This window comes from Sciurus carolinensis, chromosome 5 (genome assembly GCF_902686445.1).
Source record: "Sciurus carolinensis chromosome 5, mSciCar1.2, whole genome shotgun sequence".
In the NCBI taxonomy this organism is placed as follows: Eukaryota; Metazoa; Chordata; class Mammalia; order Rodentia; family Sciuridae; genus Sciurus; species Sciurus carolinensis.
Genome location: NC_062217.1, coordinates 66715745 through 66738173, shown reverse-complemented (window position 1 = coordinate 66738173; position 22429 = coordinate 66715745).

Genomic DNA, 22429 nt, shown 5'->3' with positions numbered 1-22429 from the left:
GGGCACAGTGATGCGTGCCTGTAATCCCAGTGACGCAGGAGGCACAGGCAGGCAGGAGGAGTCCAAGTTTGAGATCAGTCTCAACAACTTAGCGAGACCCTGTCTATAAATAAATAAGTAAGTAAATAAATAAATAAATAGGGCTAGGGATGTAATTCAGTGGTAAAGCGCCCCTGGGTTCAATCCCCCCCCCCAAAAAAAAAAAAACCCACCCAAACCAAACAAACAGTATAAAATTAGGCAAAGAAAATGACTGTTTGAATTTTATTGCAAGAATTAGGAATTTTTCTCTAGAATTTTCCCTTTCCCTTGATATTCTGTCTTCAATGGTACGTTCTATGCTTATGGCATTGCCCAAATACCTCTGGTAAGATATCATTGTCCATTTTCACTCTTCAAGTCCATTGCATCAGACAGTGTGCCCAGTTTGGGTATTTCTTAGTTCACTTCCTTCATAGAGTAGAAATTAAAATTTAGTTTTACTTGGCTTACCACACCTCATATACTTCATAAAAGGATTTGAAGGGGATTACAATTAAAGATATGCACTTAGTATTGTTGGAAAAATACAAATTATTTTATCATTTTTCATAATTATATTTTTAAAATTAAATCCGATGATGACTTCATTTCCTTAAAAATTAAAGTTAATTGTGGTTTTAGGTATATCATATGATATTTGACTATAATTTAAAAGTAAACCTTGCCTTTAGACGAAGGCACTGTTCCTACCTAGCTGGCCCTATTAAATAAACCAGGCTCCAGTTGCCCAAGTTTCTATCTTTTTTTTTTTCCTTTTGGACTCAAAGACTTATTCAACTTTTTGTGTAAAGAATTTATGAGACTCTTCAGATGCAGTAAAGGAGTAAGCAAAGTTTTAACTTCTGAAAATAAAGTCATATCACGAAAGGGTCTTTCAGTTTACAGAGTAATTTACAATACAATCTCTTAAAAGCCAGTTTCCTTAGATCATTCAATGTCATGTGACTTATAAATAATTAAAGAACATACATATTAGTGAAGTGTGAGACACTTCACTAAAGCTGAACTAAACTAAACTGAACTAAACTGAATTAAAGTTGACCAGTGTTAAGAAATACATCAAAAGATAACATTTGATCTTTTTTTATAAAATATTTTTAGTTGTAGATGGACACAATACCTTTATTTATTTATTTTTATGTGGTGCTAAAGATTGAATTCAGTGCCTCATACATGTGAGGCAAGCATTCTACCACTGAGTCACAACCCCAGCCCAAACATTTGATCTTTTAAAGGACTTGTGTAAGCTTTTTCATGGGGCAAAATTATATATATGTATATATACATAATTACATGACACATATGACTCATATATATACACATATATGATAGAAAATTGAATATGACGTGAATTTATAACAGAATTTCTAAATGAATGTGGAGTTTATCTGGATAAATGTTCCATAATTCTTCAAAGATGTTCCTCTTGTATGCAGAATATATCATAGCTCATAAAGGGACCCTAAATTTGATCCTTCCTATAACCTTTGTCAGTCTTAAATCCCTCCTTTCATACTCATGTATTTTATAGCGTTTGGCAGTGTGTCTGACATTTGGCAAATACTTGTTTAACTCTTCATCTCTTCCTTTTTATTTCCAAGGCATACCTCCACTCTAAATAATTTAAAGTCAATTATAACCTTCTAAAGTGTTCCTTTGCTATAATCTCTTCCTTCTCTTTTCTATACATCAACACTAGAGTGTTAAAAAATACAACTTCACATATAAGGTCCTTCTAGCAAAAGCTTTCAGAGGCTCCGCATAATCTCCCAAACTCAATAACTCCTCTTTCATTTAGTTCTGATCTTCTTCTGTCTTACATGAATCTCCCGCAGAAACTATTGTCCTTCCTGAATCCCTTATAGAAACCTAACTGCTCTATTCATAATCTGCCACACCCAATCTACATGACTTCATGGGCTCACTCCATTTCCTACAATCCCCTCCCTTCCTCTCCACTTTCCTCTGTCCTGTTTCAGAGACTTGAGTTTCAAATTCCTCCAGCAGTTACTGATAGTCTGGGGTGCATTCATTTACTTCACATTTACTCTTGGGCATCGTAACTTCGCCTTTTCCATTTATGCCCCGAGTTCCCAAAGATGGGGGTCTCTTGAAGGCAAGGATCACTTCTAACTTCCTAGTCTACTTAGTAGGTCATCAATAAAATTGTGAGTAATGTTCTCTATTCTCACGAGAGTCAGAACTATCTAGACTTTCAGAGTTGTTATGGATAACCTTTTTGCTTTGGCTTTCTTTCCCCTCCAGCTATATATGTAAGCCTTGACTTTATAGCACTGGCTCAGAGCACCCTGAGGTCTTTGCTCCCCTCTTAGAGCAGAAGAGGGCGGGTGCTGAGTCCTGCTCCCTTTGTATTCCTGATAAAGTTAGCCAGGCCATTAGCCATAGCTCATTTCTGTCTGCTATGAAGTGTTGGGTCAATATTACTCCTTACCTATCTTGGTTGTCTTTCTTGAAGGTTTTACTTTCCTCTTAACTCCTAATTTAAGTTTTACCAAACATTTAAAATAAAGTTCTTAACAGGAAAAAGAAAGGGCAAAAATGATTTGGGGGGACTTTTGAACAATTTCATTTATAATTATTCCAGAAAATACATATAAAATGCTACAAAATTTAAATCTGAATAGTTCCCCACACCCCAATCTGTTTGATGAAACCAAACACTTTGTTAATTATATCCAGTTAGTAAACTGGGAGAAACATCTGACTTAGAAACATTTGGCTTTATGAAAAGAAACAAAATACAATGAAAAAGGAAAACCGTTTTGATATACTCATGGACTTTTACTGCTTCAGCGAGCAGGTGAGGAAGAGAAGCAATTCTTTATTTCCAAATTATAAAGTACGATCAAATTTGAAGCTGTGAAAATATTGAACTTTTGCTAGAAAAAAAAATAAATGATTTGAAGCCCTGGTGATCACACAGAGAATCTAGACAATTTGACAGCTATGAATTTATCTCACTTGTGAATGAATAACCTTTGTAACTCACTTGGGACTTAAATATGCTAAACACATTTCCCTGGAAACACTTCAAAAGGCATAGTTCATTTCTCTCTTTACCAAACAGCCCGTTTGGTTTACCTTTAGTTTGCGGCTTTGTGGTTTGAGAAGAAACTTGAAAGTTTGGAAAATTAACATACTTACAGCTTGCCAGTGGGTTTTACTCCTGTAAGATCAGAACAAGATTAACTCTTTGATTATTTTATGGTTTAAACAACTTCTTTTACTGTGGAAATATGGGAACTTCATTGATATTATTTACAAAATTTCAACTCTGTCCCTGAGCTAAAGTTCAATATATTTGTTAAAGAGGACCTATTTCCCCTGAAGTACATGGAACAGACCAGAATTACATCCAATTTAGTTGATTTCCATGTATTCTGAAGAGACTTGATGAAAACAAACTATTTTAAAAAAATTTAGTGCATTGTAGTTATACATAATAGTGGGATGTGAAAACAAACTGTTTTAAAATACAGCCTGAATTTCAGTTCTTGTAGTTTTAGAGAATTTTGTGGATATATTCTTTCAGGATCAAAAAGTATGCACCACATATTTTCAGTGCTGTGGTGGGGTCTGAATATCAGGAGTTGAGAAGTCTTTGTTTCTTGGCACTGAGAGATAATATGTTTATTCCCTTGCCCCATTTCATATAATAGGCATACTCTGAGAATTATTGATGGAGTGACATTCATATTGATTAACATGTGTTTTAGTTAGTTTTTTGTTGCTCTGAACAAAACCCCCAACAAGAACAACTAAGAAGAGGACAAGTCTATTTGGGGCACATGGTTTCAAAGTCTCTGTCCATAGATGTTCAATTCCATCCATTGCTCTGGGCCCAAGGTGAGGGAGCACATATGGAAAGACCCAGCAGTGGGGAACATGCTCAGCCCATAATAAGGTCAGTAAGCAGAGAGAGGGAGTGGGGAGGGGGACACAGGGAAGATGTATTCTTCCAGGGCATGCCCTCAAGTGACTCACCTCTTTCAGCCATTTGCCCCACCTGCCTATGGATACCACCCAGCCAGTTCATTCAAACTAGGATAGACAGATTAGATTACAGGTCTTATGCTCTAATCATTGCACCTGTGAATATTCCTGCATTAATAGTAGCTCTTGGTACGAGGAGCACTTAATATCCAAACTAAAACAATATGTCAAGCCTGTGCCTGACTATCAGATGGCAATACTTTAAAATATTGTGTGAAAAGCATTCTTAAGACATTAGCATTGAATTTGATATTTGTTCAAGACTGTCTTGAAAAGTTTTTCATGTTTAAGACCTCACTTCTTTACTGATTTTTTTTCGTGTTTAAGATTCACTACTTTACTAATAGTTAATGCCTGGGAAAGATTCATGGGGAAAGAACTTCAACTTATCTGAGGAAAAAAAATTGGTTCATTTCAGGTTTGAAGATCTTTACAAATAGAGACCCAGAAAGATAATACTCAAAATAAAAATTTAAATTTTGACTTTAAGATGCTCAATTTAGGCCACATTTACATTTTCTGCCCTTATTATAAAGCCACTCTCTTCTAGCATAAACTTTGTTTCATAAGTCCATTTTATTTCAAAGTAAGTACATTTTTTGTCTTTAACAAAGGGCAAAGGGAATAGCTGTGGGTTAGCATGACTCCCCACTCCACTTTAGCTCATTTCAAAGGGTCTTCACTGGCAATCTGGCAAACTCCTGGACAATTTCTACCACATTTTCTTTCCCTCCCTGTCGAGGGTGTCATACCCACAGTGCGGTTGTGCCAGAGAAAGAGGGCAGGTTGTGGGAAAGCTGAAAAAAAAAAAGTGCTGCAAGACAGCAAAGGAGACATTTGAATTATTGGGAAAGTGGTTCTAGTGCCCAGTGTGCACAAGACAAAGCCACTGGTCCTCAAGATAATGTATATACCTGAACTCTCCACCCTAGGCTTGCTTTCATTGTTCCCTTAACTTGTCTTGGTTTCTTGGGACAGAGAGAGGGCATTCAGGAACATGGTGTTGTGCCACGGTGCCTTCCTTTTCTTTGGGAACAATACAAAGGATCTCTGTCTTGTTACGCAAACTCACAGGTGAATTTCAACCATCAACTGTACTTACTCACAACTAATCAACATCTCTGACACCTGCCCTGGCTTCGCCCCTGTATTTCCAGCCGTGTGTTAGATGCATAAACATGTTTGAAATTGTTCTTCTTCTCCCCCTGTTATCTACTCCTAAAATCAGCTTTTCCTGTTGGCTGTTCTATTTTAGTTCAGGACACCCTGAAGTGGTAGAATGAAGATTCCTTTGCCAGAGATAATTTTGTTGTGGGGAGTTGCCCTTAGGCCGAACTGGCTTAAGCGAAAGGGGACATTTGCAGAAGGATACAGAATACCTGACTGAACCACAGTCAAGAAGTGCTGTAGAGTATCACTAGGGAGTATCACTAGAGTATCACTAATGTCACAGGTCAGTAACCAAGACCAAGGCAGACACTTAATCCACTCTGGCTTCCACTGTGGTGTCTCCTCATTGCTTTTCTCTACCACTTACTCCTCCTCTTCCTTCTCCTCCCCAATCCACTTTCTTCCTTTCTCTTCCTCTTTGTTTCTCTCCTCTTCCTTTTACTGTATTTGCACATTTTCCCTTCATAGATTCCCTAAAATATTCCTCTCAGCTGAGCTTTCTTGTATCTGCAGCTGGCAATCTTCTAGATTTTAATTCTAGCTTTCTGGGTTTGGGTGATCCAGAATGACCCCATGCAGTCTTCAGCACCCACCCAGCCCTCTATGCTTGATCCAAAGAGATAACAATGATTCCCTGTAAGTACATTAAGCTGTAGAGAGCCATGCTCCATATCTGCCCAGGGAGACATGAGCCTAGCAGCATCCTTAAAAAATCTAGTAGGTAGTACAAAAAACATTGGGTTCTGTCCTACGAATGGAACAAGAGGCTTCATTTCTTCAATGCCAGTATGAACATGTTTTGCAAATTAATAGTAAAAGTGCTGCACAAATGTGAGGCACTGTCTTCATGCCTTTCACTTATATTCAACCTTTAATGTTCGATATCATGGATGTTGTCCTTTGTCTCCCAGATCTCATCAGTCACCAATGTTTGCCAATCCTTTTGCAAAATATCTCTTGATTCCATTTCTTACCCCCATTCTCCCTTCTATGGGTGCCACCATTCTTGTTGAGTTTCTTATCATCTTTTCCTATTTCTCCTATTATAGAAGCTTTTTAATTTTAATTACTCTCCCTACTTCTAGCTTCTCTTATTGCCAATTCATCATTCATATTGCTGACAAGTTGATCATAAAACACTTTCAATCTTGTCATTCTCCACTCAAAGACTTCAGCGATACCCCACAGCCTACCAGAAGTCCGCGTGGCTTATTCTGACCGTGTAAGACCTTGACCATCACAGTAACCTTTGCCAACAGCCCTAACTATTCACTTCATCGGCACTGCACTGCAACTAAACTCTTCCCTAATGTCCCCCGAACTTCTCTGATTTTAGGCTTTGTTTAAACCAGTTCTGCTGGTTTGAAATGTACTGCTTTCTCTCTGCCTCTGTGAATCCCATCTGTCATTCAAGACATAAACAAGTCCCTTCTTTGTGAAATCTTCCAAATTCAGCCCAGCCCAAATGATATTTTATTTCACTGAACTACTATATTTTCCCCTGCCCCATTCATTTATTTAGTTCTCTAATTCTATGAATATAATTCTGTTTGTTATAAAATTTTTCAACAGTTTTGTTTCTTCAATAAGATGATGTATTTCATGGGGCAGAGATCATGTCATCTATTACTGTCCTCCTCAGAACCCCAATTACCATACCTTACACATGGCAAGAACTCCTAAAACACTAAACATTAGGATGAACATCTCTTAAGACCGTTTGCTATAATGCTGAACGTATGTGAACCTGCTAAACTGCTGTTGATTTTTCTATTTTAATTTGTTCTTTGCATTACAAATAAACCTAATGGTGAAAATGTCAATTTATAAACTTTGACATAGGGATGATTTTCTTTGATACTGGCATTGAAGTTGCAGTTTTTAGGTGGCAGTTTGGAAGTAGAAGACTGAGGTTGTTGACTAATTCCTAGTATCCTACTCTCTGTGTAAAGGAAAAGGAAGAGAACAGAATTGATTTTCAGGCACAGGAAAATGTCCTGTGACTTATGGGGCTAGGCAAAAGGGAAGAAGTATGTCAGATGTTAAAATGAAGTGGCTTGTTGCCAAAAGAAATGCAGAACAGCATTAAGGAGGCGCTGGTTGACCTGAAGAGTGAACTGCTTGTTGTACAAGTTCCTAATGGCTTCAGGGCAGGGCTTTTGTCAGGGGAGAAGCTGTCCTTTAACTTCTTCCTCATCAGAAGTTTCCACTGAGTTCTCTGGGCACTCTTTCCTTTTTTTCCCCTATGAGAACAGATCTTTGATCTATTTGGAATAAAAGGAAAAATAAAATTTATTTTAAGAATGCTCAACATTCAATTTGGTTGTTTATTCAGTAAATTGAAGACTTGGTAGACTAACTACCAATGCAAAAATACCATTATAAATATAGTTGTTTAAATCTCATGGGGAGAAAAGCATAAATCAAAATATAAACATAAAATTATATGAAATCAGATATGGGGACCCATCTTTTTTGGTGTGATTGGAAATAGGTGGGGGTTATTTTAATTATTTCTGTGCCTATTTGCTTAAAATTTTACATGTGGATATACAATTGCTTGGAAAAATCTTCTGAAGTTAAAAATCCCGTTTTTCCTATTAATTAGAATTCTTCCTTTCTTCTTTGAATGTGTCACTTCTTTGAGATCTTTGTTCTATGGTTTCTTTGGTTTCCTAAACTTTAATTGTATTTGAGATCTTCTTAATTAACTGATTTAACATTTCCTCAAATTTGTATCTTTTTACAGCAATGTAGTTCTGGAAACGTTAATCCTGGTTCTTGGTTCACTCTACATCATAATGAGGGTCTGCTCTGGGGCAGTCACTGTGTGTGGTGGGATAGAAATCATAGCATCACACGACTGTCCTGTCAGGGGCAGCAATTTCAGCACAGAGATCCTTCTCTCACAGTGATGGTGTGTGCCAGACTCAGGGTTCCACTTACAAAGGTCATAAATGGTGGACTTCTACTTCCTAGACCCTCTTGAACCTACCAGAGCCCTGTGAGGGCTTTCTTGGACTGTTGTCAGCCTCCTTTTTCTATTTTCTACTGTGTACGCCCTTTTAGAATCAGAGTTTCTCAGAAAACTCTTTCTCTATCCATTCATATTTCTTTCTATAACTGCCCTTTATAATTTTTGTAGAATTATGTCATTCATACAATGGTCACTAAAGCTTCAATTATAACAGGAATAATGTGTATGTCATGTAAGTGTCACACAAAAATGAAAGGGGCCATTACATAGGGAGGAAGTAAAACTAACAAATATCAAACAAATAAAGAGGCTATAGCATCTGTATCTTTTGTATGACTCGGAAAAAATAATGTCATAATTTCCATAAAAAAGAAGCGATACTATTAATCAGAGAAAAATATAATATTCAAAGAGTAACTTTTTAAAAGCGTAAGCTCTGTTAACAAGTGGCCCAGATGCTTAGAAGAGGACCATTAGGACAGAAGGCCCGGAGGGTTGACCCTCACAGATAACCATGTGCACAAAGGGGAGCTCACATGGAGGGGTGCAGGCAGGACAGGCTCTCTTCTGTTGATTGGGTTGAACTTTATTTTTCTAAGAAAAGGAGAAAAGGGAGCTAACATTTTCTTTGGACAGAAATAGTGTTTTTCCTATTTTATCAAAAAGGAAAAATAACTTCTGATCACTTAAAATATCAAAAAAAATTGTAAAACTGGTGGATCGGGGGAGATGGAGTTAAGATTTGGTTCTAGGTTTTCCTAAAAATAAAAGCCATGCTATTCCACTGATCTCATTCCTCCCAAGTAGTTGCATTTGGAGAATTTACCCTTCAGGATTACCTGGGTCCTATTTCCTGTTTTGAAGTCACAAACTTGTAATCTTCAGACTCATGGGTCCCTCAGAATTCCATTAGGGAATCAAAAACGATGGCAGATGTTCATAATGCTTAGAAGATTAGTTAGACATAGAATTGAGCCTGATAAATGGTAGTTAAAATGTAACAGGTGTATCCAAAAAAGAAAAGGAAAGGAAAGAGAAAGGACAGTGTCTTCCTTTTAAAAATAAGACCCCAAATCCTCAAAAATCTCCTTAGACTTATGGAAGATGATTCATATATTCATTTAACTGATTATAGAAAATGTAGCTCCATTCCTACAGCATATAAATGGTTGAGATAATTTGGCATGGAAATCATTGCTAAAATTTCAGCAAAAAATATACAGCATTTGCCACACTACCTTTAATTAATTATTATTATTTTTTATACTTGGAAGGTGAACATTTTTAATGAAAAGTCAATGGAAAAGAGAACATTTGGCATCATTACAAGATTTGAAGAAGCAAGCTCCTGTTCTTCCTGCCAAAAAGTATTTAGGATTGATTCCAGCTCCTTCTTTCAGCCAAACACCTATATTTTAAATGTTTCAATATTTTCGGTGTTTCACAGCAAGTATGAAATTACCACCTTGATAACCTGGTACATTTAACTGAAAAATCTTTATATTCCTCAAACTGATTCTTGAGACAGAATGTAATTTTTTTCTCTGATATTTTCATACCTTCTCCTTCCCAATTTGGATGGAAGAGAACATTTTGATCACAGTTTGAACTGTCACAGAGAGTTCTTTGGTTCATAACTGAATTAGAAAGAAACTAAAAGTGATAGACCGATGGTTGCTGAAGAAAATGAATTCTCTAGTAAAATCCCTATAGTACATAGATTTAAAAAATAATTTTATTAGGTTATAATTTGTGAAGCTAAAAATCTTTTCTTTTTCTTCTTCTACTTCTAAGTGTTTGAGTGCATTTTCCTCTTGTATAAATAAATCACAAAGACACACCAGCTTCCCTGACCATAACATGTACAATTTGGAGGCTGTTAAGAGTAAATCAGTTAACATGCAATTGATTTTTCTAGAAGATGACTTAGAAGGCTTAGAACATCTGCTCTCCCCTGTACCATACCTTGTGTGAATGATTTCTTGGGTGATCATTTTAATTGGGCAAGAATATTCAACATTTATTTTCAGCTCTAATTAATTCTTCTCTGCTTGAGTATTGTGAAAAGAATTCCTTAATTTCTGGTGATGTTGGTTAATCTTAATTGCTGTAACTCACAGGATTCATCTGCCCAGTGATAACTGATATTGTTAGGATAGATTGCCAGACATTTAAATTCCTTATCCTCAAATGAAATGTCATAAGGGAACTCCAAAAAGTTCCCTTATGGGAAATACCTTTTCAGTTATATTTTTGTTTAAATATACTTTTCTGTTATTTTAGCAACAGTTTGAGATGTAATTAAATGACTTCCAATTTACCCCTTTAAAAGTGTAAATTTAAAAGTGTTTTCAGCTTATTCACAGAGTTTTACAAGCATCATCATTGTCTAAGTTCAAAACATTTTTCACCCCTTAAATAAAAACCTTGTACCATTAGCGATTACTTCCAATCCTTTCCTTTCCTAGGTCCTGGCAACCATGAATCTACTCTGTCTCTATGGGTTTATTTACTTTGTCTCTCTGGGTTTATCAACTTTGGATATTTCATACGAATACAATCGTAAGAATATGTGGTCTTTTGTATCTGACTAGTTTATTTAGCTTAGTGTTTTCAAGGCTCATCCATGTTGCACCATTTATCAATATTTCATTCCTTTTTATGGCTGAATGCTATTTCATGGCATGGATATGTGGCACTTCGTTCATTCATCGGTTGCTGGACATTTGGATTCATTGTACTTTTTGGCTAGTGTAAATAATGATGGTAAAAGTATTTGTGTACATGTTTTTCTCTCCTCTTTTTCTTCTTCTTTTTCTTCTTCTTCTCCTCCTCCTCCTCCTCCTTCTTTTCCCTTGGGTAGACATATGTTTTCAATTCACTTAGGTATATACCAAAGAGTAGAATCTGCTAACTCTATGTTGAGCAGTTTGAGAAACTGCCAACTCTTTTTCCAAAGTGACTGTACCATTTTACAATCCCACCTCAATGTAGGAGACATCTAGTTTTCCATGTCCTCAACAATGCCTGTGTTTGTCTGTATCTATATTGTTTGTATTTGAAGAAAGCAGCCCCACATTATATTTGTTATATGTTCAGTAAGGAAACTCTGGATTTCCACATCTCTGTTTCTATGACTATTGTCCATTCTAATCTTATCTCATCTTTGGAAAATTGCGGCAGTCTTTTATTTACTCCTCTTATTGTATCCTCCTTGTGTATGTGATAGTCACAGTGGGGTTTGAAATATATATATGGCAAATATAAATGTTATTTCAGAAATCATATGTGATGGGATTTTTGCTGAGTCTACTTCCATATCTGCAAAAAAATAACTGTCCATAAAATTTAAGCTCTTTTCAAGCCCTTAGAATTGGATTTACATTTCTTTTCAGGATGTCTCTGTGTTTTGATTTGTATTTTTATTGGTGAAAGATGTTTCTTTGGGGTTTTATCTTCCATATGTTTAGATTAGAACATGAGTGAAAGTCAAACAACCATAAGAGGATACTCAGAGCTAACTCATGGAGTGCCTATTATGTACAAGAGGTTTTCTAAGTACTTCCCATAGGTTCATTCGTTTATTCCTCATACAAGTTCCTTTGAGGTAGATATATTACAGTCAGTTTATACCTTACAGGCAAAGGGGGCACAGAGAAGTTAAGTAACTTGCCCAAGTTCACATAGCTAGTAGGTCACAGAACCAGGATTCCAACCAAAGAATCTGTCCCATATGTGTAGCCACCAAGCTATCCTGCCTTTCTGTTTTACTTAATGCCTGAAACATATAAAATTTAAAATAAAAATTAACTGTTTTCTGGTGTTCAATATGGCTTAGGGTATGTTTAAGATATTCACATTTTATTATTATATAATATCAGCATATACAATAAGATTGTATATTTAAAACCCTGTTCTTAATTACGTAGAGATTTACAAAATTAGTTCTTCCAAAATAAAAACAGTAGCTTGAGAAAAAAGTACTAGGATACTTAAGGGTAACTTCAAAAAGACATTTTCAGAAAAATAACCTTGTCTGAACTCTTCACGATCGTCAGTGTCTTATTATTATATCTCCTGCCAGTTGATGTGTTAGTCCTTCCTCCCTCTACCTTTTTAAAACCATCTAACAGAGCATTTTGTGTTTCTGAACATTTACATTCAATTTGTTAAATGTCACTGAGGAAAAATAAAACGGAGAGGACATCAGTTAATAACGTACTTTTGCATTCCATCATCCCATGCGTGGTTCCATGTCTCACCATGTTGACCTAATTTGCCATGACAGGAACATGGCCCTAGTTTCAGAACATTCCAACTGTAGCAATCACTAAACCTTATTGGGAAATTTTGCCCCCTTAGCAAATTGAATTAGATTACTTTTCTCAGGACCGTTTGTGATGGGTATTTATGAACAAGGGGGTATGGTATGGTGGAGCATCCAGCAGTGGCTCTTTTATATTTCAAATATACTGAAGCATATGATGACTGTGTTCTGTTACAGAGTGCCTGACTTTTACATTTAAGGTAGACTTGAGGAGAAAAATATCCAAAAGCATATTTAATAGCACCTACCAACTTTGTCACCTTAGACAACTCCTTCTCTCATTTCCTCAACTCTAAATAAGGATGATGATGATAATAATAATAATAACATCTATGTATAATAATAATGTATTTATTGCAGGATTTATCAGACAACTAGATGAGGATTCATTTCTAAGTGAAACATTTAGAACAGCAACCAGCATTCAAAAAATATTAATTCCAACTATTATGCATTTTACTTTTACTGTATTGAAACAAAAGTCATTCTATGTTCCTAAGAATAAATAATTTAAAACTTCTTTTGGCTGTTCAGAAATGACAATACATGGATTGAATTGTACTTCTATAACAACTTATGGTGCACTAGGGCTGGAACATAGGTGTGTAATCCATATGCATGTCCCAGGGTTCACCAGCCTACTGGTGAAGTGTCATTTCATTACCATTAAGAGTTGACTTTGAATAGTGCCCAGATCCTGTTTGTTTGACCCAGGTTGTCAGCTCCCAGGCTTTTATATGTCTCCTGAGAGCCCCTGGTGTCAGCCTGTGGCTGTGTGTGTGTGTGTGTGTGTGTGTGTGTGTGTGTGTGTCTGTTGGGGGTTCTAAATAACATTATTTTGATATGCTGAGAAGTGGGCCTAGATACAAGAGCAGCAGATTCCACATTTTTGATCTCAGGATGCTTTTCCACACTTGAAAACTCATTGGGACTCCAAAGAGCTTTTGGTTATGTTTGTGCCAGGGATTGAACCCAGGGTCTCATGCATGTTAGGCAAGCACTGTACCACTGAGCTATATCCCCAGCCCTGATATTTTCTTAATAGAACACAAAAAATGAGAAGTTTCAAAATTTTTTACATATAAATTCATCTTAAATTATCAATATAATTGATCAATCTCAGTTTTGGAAAGGTTAAGACAATGGTTACCAGAGTTGGGAAAGGTGGGGTTGGGAGAGGGAAATGAACATATGGGTAATGGGCATAGTGGTGCAGTTGAATTGGAGGGATAACTATTTTATTTGTTGTTTTTAGATATATAGGACAATGGGTGTATTTTGATATATTATACATACATGGAGTGTAACCCATTCCAATTAGGGTCCCATTCCTGTGGTTGAACATGATGTGGAGTTACACTGATTGTGTATTCATATATGAGCATAGGAAAGTGATGTCCTATTCATTCTACTGTCTTTCCTATTCACATCCCTGCATTCCTTCCCTTCATTCCCCTTTGGCTAATCCAATGGACTTCTGTATTCCCTTCCCTACCTTCCCTTGTTATGGAGGGATAACTTCTAATGTTTTATAGCACAGTAGGCTAACTATGGTTGACAAGAATTAACTGTGTATTTCAAAATATCTAGTAGAGAAGATTTTGAATGTTCCTCATGCAAAGAAATGATAAATGTTTGAAGTGATGGATATGTCAATTACCCTGATCTAATCATTACAAATTATATTCATGTATTAAAATCTAACATGGTACTCCATAAATATGTACAATTATTATGCATCAATTAAAAATTTTTAAAAATGAACCCATTACATGTTAACATAAATAACCTATTTTCTTTTTAAAATCTCAGTATTTTCTGAAACCCCTTCCTTCCAAATTGAGAAGAATGACTTTATTTAACATTTTTGCCCATGTCTGGATTAATAGAAGAAAGCTGGATTCTTATATTTTTTTCCTGCACTCAGCATTTTGAGACAGCACATGTCATGTGGCTTCTGGAAAATTCCACTGTGTGCTTGCAAAAGATCAAGAGTGTAGTGTTCTTTCTTCATAAATTTTCTGTATGCCAGGCTTTGCAAAATCTGTGTTACTGTGAGATGTGCTGTAGGCCTGTTCTCTCTGCTTCTTAGGGGAAGTTCTTAGGGGCAGAGCAATGGGCTTCCTTGCTCTCTGGTTCCTTTGCACACTGGTTTTCACAAATGTGGTGCCCCAGCTGAATATCAGAAAGAGGGTGATAAGGGAGGCTGACTCCCTGTTGCAGAGTTGCCAAGGTATGGCTGCCTACCTTAACCTAAGGCCAGTAGATGCTACACTCTCCCTGTGGCTTCCCTACATGCCATTTATAGCTTTGTAAATAGTATATTGAATGTTCCTCTCATTATGCAGTGAGTCATCTGTTCACGCCAGGACTATGGCTAGTGTGCATGAATGTCTTCAGGGTATCCAGGACAGTTTTCTCAGCAGTAATAAAGTCCCTCTCATCTTATTTATCAGACTGCATCTAGAACCCAGAATCTGGAATGCTTTGTCAGCTAAAGGTACTGTTTGATTCTTGAATCTAGACCTTGTACATCTAGCAACACAAAACCAAGAAGTGGGAATTCCTAGACCAAATTTTTGTGTTTGTTCAAGTTCTTTTCTCCCTCTCTTTCTTCCTTTTCTTCTCCCTTTCTCCCTTTTTTCTTCCCAAACATGAATTTCAATCTGGCAAACTACATTCCAATAATCCTATGTAGAATAGCAATAATAAAATAAATCTGAGACAATTTCTATAGAATAGCTCTTCTCTCTCTCTCTCTCTCTCTCTCTCTCTCTCTCTCTCTCTCTCTCTCTCTCTCCCTCTGTCTTGGACCAAGATAGGGCTTTTAAGACAGTTCTTTCTTATCTTGGAAGATGGTAGCACAGTGGCTGCAGTATTTTAAAGGTCAGGCTCAATACATGGTGGAAAGCTGATGAAAATAGGTCTTGAGTTAAATTTGGGTAAATCTAGTGTCATAGAACAGTAATTGAGAAGAATAGGCTTTTGGCTAGGAGCTTCTGAAGTTTACGGTCAGTTAAAGACAGTGAAATCTGCTCAGGAGAATTCTGAGTTTGATTTGGCTTACAGTAGAGAAAGCATCAAATCAAGTTCATCATCCCTTAAATAAAGAGCAAGCATTAGATCTGAGGCTAATATTATAACTGAGACTGTGTAAAAGCTATCTTGAATATTACATGAAGATGGCTGTCAAGATAACTGCGTATTCAATAGCACATCAAGAACTTCCTTATTGACAGGATAAAACACAGGGACCAAAGCAGATGCTGGTGTGTGAGGCTGCTTTGCATGTGCTTGGAGTGATTCTGCCAAATGCATTGTACTTTGCATATTATTTTATAAAGAAATTCTTATTTTTTCTTAGAAAGGACAGCAAAAATGCTCAAAATATATAAGTGTAATGTATACTGCCTCTCTATGAGATCATTGGATACCTAAAATAAAGATGTCATCTAAGGAGACTCTTTTACTGCAAATAATTTAGTCAGTCACCAAATTCTCTAAGGGTTGCTTTGCTGTAGTTATTGAAAAGTGTACATTAAGCCCCAGGCTTCATTTCACATCTCCAATATCAATCTGAAGCATTTGCTTTCATGGCATTTTGATCTGAGCCCACTGCCGAATTTCAGAGAAGTCTTCCAACACTGAGTCAGAGGCCTGGCACTTCCCTTGGCCTCCCCTCACTTTCCAGTTATTAAATCTTACTAATCGTTCGACCCACACACAAATGACAACTTCTTAGGAAGCTATGCCAGATCCCCTAAGTCCAAGGTAATTATCTCTTTACCTTTATTTAGCATATCACATGTACCTGTTCATTACACTTATTTCCTTCCATGTTGTAATATAGAAATAATAAACATAAACTTCCTTATGGCAGCTTCTGATTCTCCCCTGCTGTTTTAAAAAATCCACTCCTAGCACTATTTCTTGTGTCTAATTAGGATTTTTGAATAAATGAATTAGATTTAGTAGGCAATTCTTTTCTTAATTAATATACACCTAAGCACTGTGCTTAATGATATTAAAATGTTTTAAGCAAGTTACTGATAGACCTTGAATGCTTAGCATGCCACAAACAGAATAATTAAAAGGAAGATGCTTTCTTTCAATCTAACTTTAAAAGAAAAAGCAATTTGGAATATATATATATATATATATATATATATATATATATATATATATATATACTCACACTCATATATACAGATACACATACACACACTATATATGTGTGTGTGTGTATATATATATATATATATACATACATACATATATATATAGAGAGAGAGAGAGAGAAAGAGAGAGAGAGAGAGAGGAAGAAAGATATATCCTTTACTACTTGAAAAGATTTTCAGAGAAAGTATGAGGAATTTTGAAGCTAATAGACTGTTTCATGCAAAGGAAGATTCCTCTGAATTGCATTTATTTTCAACAGGTTGGGGGAACTTGAAATTTGTTGACAATAACACAGATGAGAAAATTCTGACCGGGAACAGTTTCCTTGTTTGAAACCACTCTTTGGTGCAGGGTTTTCATGCACAGCATGCAAATGTGTGTCATGTTCATAAATCCAATCACAAATGATGGTTTTACGACCAAACTGTATTTCTTCCAAACAAAGTGGCGGTAATATTTTTAAAAATCTGCAAGCCCTTTGAGAGTCTTCAAAAAGAATTTCATCATCTTTTCTCATTGAAGTGAAGATATTTATAACTGAGAGGATGCTGTATTGCCACAATGGGGAAGAATTGCTTTCCCCACCTAAAATATAGCCACCAATAGTGTACATGTTTTGCATTTAGCATTCAAAATATATGAGGACCAAGATCTAAGTAGATGCAGTAGGATCTAGAAATTAGCCTAAGTCAGCTCTGGAGACCAGATTTAGGGAGGACCGTAAATCATACCCTTGGTAGAGAACATTACTATTCAGAATACTCTAAAATGTACCATGGATTGGAATCCTATTTGTAGCCCAAAGGTTTTATCAGAGTCTGCAGTTCCATAAAGTTGTGCTGTTTAGGAAACTATTTTAGGATTTTTCTATAAACATCAACGTTCCCTGACGTCTACAGGTCTACACAGGTTTTCATAAAGACTAAACCTACAGACTATAGAATATTCTTTTCTGAAGGAATTCCCCTTCATTGCCTCACTTCCTTGTGGAAGATAAGCTTTATAATTTTATTTTCCTTTTAGTCCTATGAAAAGTCATATGGTATATGCTCAGTATAACTTCTAGGAATATTTGAACCAGTATTCCGAAGAGCTCGGTGATTTCAGCACGTCAGCAAAGGGCACTATGAAACAATACTTTGTTTGTTTTTGTTTTTTGTTTTTTTTTTTTGGGTGCTGGGGATCGAACCCAGGGCCTTGTGCTTGCGAGTCAAGCACTCTACCGACTGAGCTATCTCCCCAGCCCCTGAAACAATACTTTGGAAGACATTCTCATTGATCTGTTGACCAGTGTCAGCCTGTCTTCAGCAGCAGCGTATGATTTGGGTGAGCTCTGTTGGAGAAACAGCCAGGGACTTGAAGTCTCCTCTTTGGGGCTGATAAAACTGAAGAATGAAGATCATGGGAGACTGGGCTCTGGCACTGGCTCTGAAATTCACTTTAAAATGAACTTTCCTCTTGATAGCCTGTTGATGTGCTTCCTTGATTCTGTAAGTGAAGGTCTGAGCCCACTGCCCACCTTTTGGAGCCATCATATTGTTTAGTTGCCATATTGGTAAGAGTGTTTTCTCACTCATTCATCCAGAAGATATTTTGTGAGCGTCCACTGTGGGTCAGGTATGACTCTTCATGCTGTCCCAACCTAGTGCACACAACCAAGTCCCTGTCTTCATGGGGCTTACATTTATGGGGAAGAGAAGCAATACACAAGGAAATTACAAATTCTAGAATGATAAGTGCTATGAAGAAGGGTTTAGGTCAAGTGTGTTATCACAGGAGTTGTTTCTGTGTCATGTACCATCTATGTTATGACCATGTATTTTATTTGAAACTAATTCTTTGGGGCATTCAGGAAATAAGATCTTAATGATGAAAGGGGTTTTCTTGGTCCATTTTACCCATTCACTTTGAGTTTTGCCAGGAAGTGCCATTGGGGCCCTCTATGTAAACCTCAATGTGCTGCAATCAACTCTGTAGTCCAAACAGCAAAATCCTGCTTAGGATGTTGATTCTATTTGGGAAATGCAGATCTCTAAGAGTAACTCCTGCGATTGCTTAGAAATAAACTTTCAAGATCCTTGGATTCTTTAAAAGATCAGGGGAGAATACCTTTTCTTACCTGATTAATCAATTCTTTTACAAGGCAGTAAGATAAAAAGTTTAGAAGTCTAGCTGGCAAAAATAATTCACAGGAACTTTCAAAAATATCCTTTTTGTTTGCTACTCAAAAGAATGGTAAGCAGTAATGGAGTAGAACTCACCTTTTTCTCAGCTCTGTGGCTGAGGTGTCCTTCTCTCCCTACCCTTCTCTCTTCATTCAGGATCCAGGACTGCATGACTGCTACTGAAAAGGAGGTCATCTGAAATTGTGTGGAATACAGCAATTACATCTAGTTACAACTAAGAGGAGGTATTCTTCTTCTCTAAAGGAAATACTGTATAATATATTACACATACATAATATTCAGACAGAAAACAAGACATAAGAACTTTATGGAACAATTCATTAGTTTTTCCTCCTTTGCTATAGTCTGTAGTTTCTTCTGGGATGAAATGGTTAAGGCCTTGTGGTGCCAAGTTCAAAGTCCATTAGTGATAGTTTACCAAACTCCTATTTCTTCAGATGCAAACATCCAAGATCTTTGGACTGCAGGAGCTTTCTGTGGTCTCCAAGTTTAAGGCTCAGTGATACCTGTCTTATGGTATTTATGCTTTACAGATCTTCAGGGGCAAAATTTTTCTGGGACTGTATTCTCTTTGTGTGTAGAAGGTGTTACAGAAAACCAACATATGAATCCCCATGGGTAGAGTAGTTGATGTTAACTTTTCACTTACCCCATCCTCCAGAGCACTTTATCAAGTTTTGTAGACCCAGTTTTAGCCTATGTTTGTTCAAGAGTTTAGTCCTAGTAGTATTGGTGTCAACACATACTCTTAGCCATCTTGTTTTCTCTTCTACAGATGAATTTGCCTTTATTGGAGAAAAATATTCTCATTGATTCTATTCTTATTCCATGAGTATCCTTAAAGGCTTCAAGTAGGATAGGAGGAAAATAGAGAAATTAAAACCTCCTGGTACAAAACACTCTAATATTCTGGTCTCATGTTCTTTAAAGTCATCATTGTTTCTCTATTGTACTTCCACAGTTCAAGTCAAATTTTATTGAAGAGCTACTTATTCCTATCACAGCTGAAATATTTGTACGTTATATGATTGTTCTCAGATTGAGGGGAATTGTCTTGATGAACAAGCCTGTATCAAAGACTGTGCCTGGGGGGGCAGGGGTCGAGGCTGGGAGGTAGAAGCTAGAACTAGAGACCTAAAAATAAGATGTCAGAGTTGTTAGGGAGGCCAGGTTATAAAATGATAATTCATTTGGAGGTTCAAACATGAGAAAACGTCAGTCATGGAATGTTGAGGTAAGATCAAGAATAAGGAATCATGGATGAAGAGTCCAGTGCTAGAGGCCCATTTTTATGTACTCCCCTTATGTGGAACAGGAGGGAAACTTGTGGGTCATACCATCTACATAAAGGAGAGCTGATGTTCCCTAAGTGGTATTTTTCAGTTAATTTAAACATGTTTCATAAAAGACTGACTTTAAAGTATGTATACATATATGCTCATGTTTTTATTTTGAGGTATTTTCTTTTTATTTCCTCTTCCTTTTTCTTTTTGATGCTGGGGGTTAAACCTAGGACCTCATTCATGCCCAGCACTTGCTTTAACACTGAGCCACACCCCCAGTCCGAAATGGTTTCTAATTTACTGCAAAGTTACCAAAACACTTCCTATATATCTTTTACCCAGATCTGCCAGTATTTAACATTTCGTCAATTTGTTTTATAATTCTGTGTGTGTGTCTTTGTGATCATATACATATACAAACCTTTTTGAGGGAAAATAACTTGGAAACATCATACTATTTCACCCGTAATGATTTTCTAAGAGCAAGAGCAAGTGTACTCACTTACACAATGATGGAACAAATTATTAAGATCAGAGAATTAATGCTGATTACACTATCATTTTCTAATAAATCTAATTTATTGGAATTTCATCCATTGCCATCCTTCAGGGCAATTTTTTCCCCTCTAGTCTAAGATCCAGTTTGATAGCATGTATTGAATTTAGTTTTCATCTTTTTCTATTTCTCACCCAATTTTATTTGATTTTTAATTAGAGAGAGTCTAACTTTTAATTTTGATGTAATGAAACTTATAGAACAACACAAAAATGAAGAACTTCCTCCTCTTTTTAACTTCAGAATATCCTTTACCCAGATTCACCAATTGTTTATATCTCTTCCCTGCTGACCCTCTCTCTCTCTCATTCTGTAGCTAGAGATAGGTATATGCATAATTTTACTGGATAGTGAGGTCTGATGAAATGAGCTAGACTCATGTGAAACCAAAATTAGAAGCACATTATGATCTCTGAAAGAATTTTCCTTTATTAAGATACATTTTACATATGATTTTCAATATTCTTCCTCTTCTTTCATGAAATCCTTTGAACCAATTAAACAACTTATCATAAACAGAAACCCAGGGCTAGGTTGGCTAGTGAATCCATAGTGTGGCCATGTCACTTTGACCCTGCCAACTTATGACTGTGGATTACATGTTACTGCAAAGTAACATTAGAGCTTTAGAATGCTGGCATGAAAGAGAATTTTGGGACTTTTTTTGGTATATTAAAACTTCTCCAGAGTTAATAAATAAATTCATGAAGTCAGAGAGGACACAGAGTCTCAGTGTGAAGTAGTTGAGCAAAGATTCAACACTTTTTGGGTCTAGTCACAGTCTCAATTAAACTCTGGGAGTCTTAGTTTAAGCAACCTTCTTCAAGAAAGTCATTTTCTATTGCTGACAATAGATGGGAGTCTGTTGGAATACTGAAGATTCAGCAGATACTGTATTTGGCGTGTGCTAATTTACTGGAACTATATGATCTGTTCTCATCAAGAAGCTTTTGGATTTGTCACCAGGCTGCTTCAGATAAGCTAATTCCCTTCAGCAAGGCAAACGAGGAAGTCATTTATGTAAGCAGAGCTTCATTTTAGATTGACTCTCTTCTCTGAGATGGAGGCCAAGGACTTGAAGGAATGAATCCACTGAATCTGACACGCTGAATCAGATGCCAGGAAACAGTGGTCAGCACATGGTTGGTGCTCAAGTTAGCCTTCTTGAAGTCATATTCTGATGTTGTCACCTTTAAATTTGCTTCCAGATTTTTAAGAGGCTAATCATATTGAATTTGGTAGGGTATTAATTGTTTCCCTTAATGACTGCTTAAAATAAGAATTTTTTACAGTTTGTGAAGTTAAAGAAGCTGAAGCCTTAGCCTGCCTAACCTTGGTTACTTTAAAGTTTCGTGAATTGTGTCATTTTTACGTCCTGGCATTTTTTTTTTTTTTTCCCAGAGCATTTGTGTATTTTTTCCACTTCTTTTTCTGGAGTTTTATTATTTATGTATCTTTTACTTTTCATAATGAGGCTATTAAAGTTTAAGCCAAACATTTCATGAGCACAATCATGTAAACAGGAAATACATTTTTAAAACTTCTACCCTTTATGTCCCTATAGCACCTCTAAGTTCTTAGTCCATACTTGTTAATGAAGGTAAATACAAATCAGCAAGGACCAGCTATGAATCATGGAAATGACGGGCCATGAGGTCAGTAACCAATGGAGTCTTTTCATGACTGACCTACTCT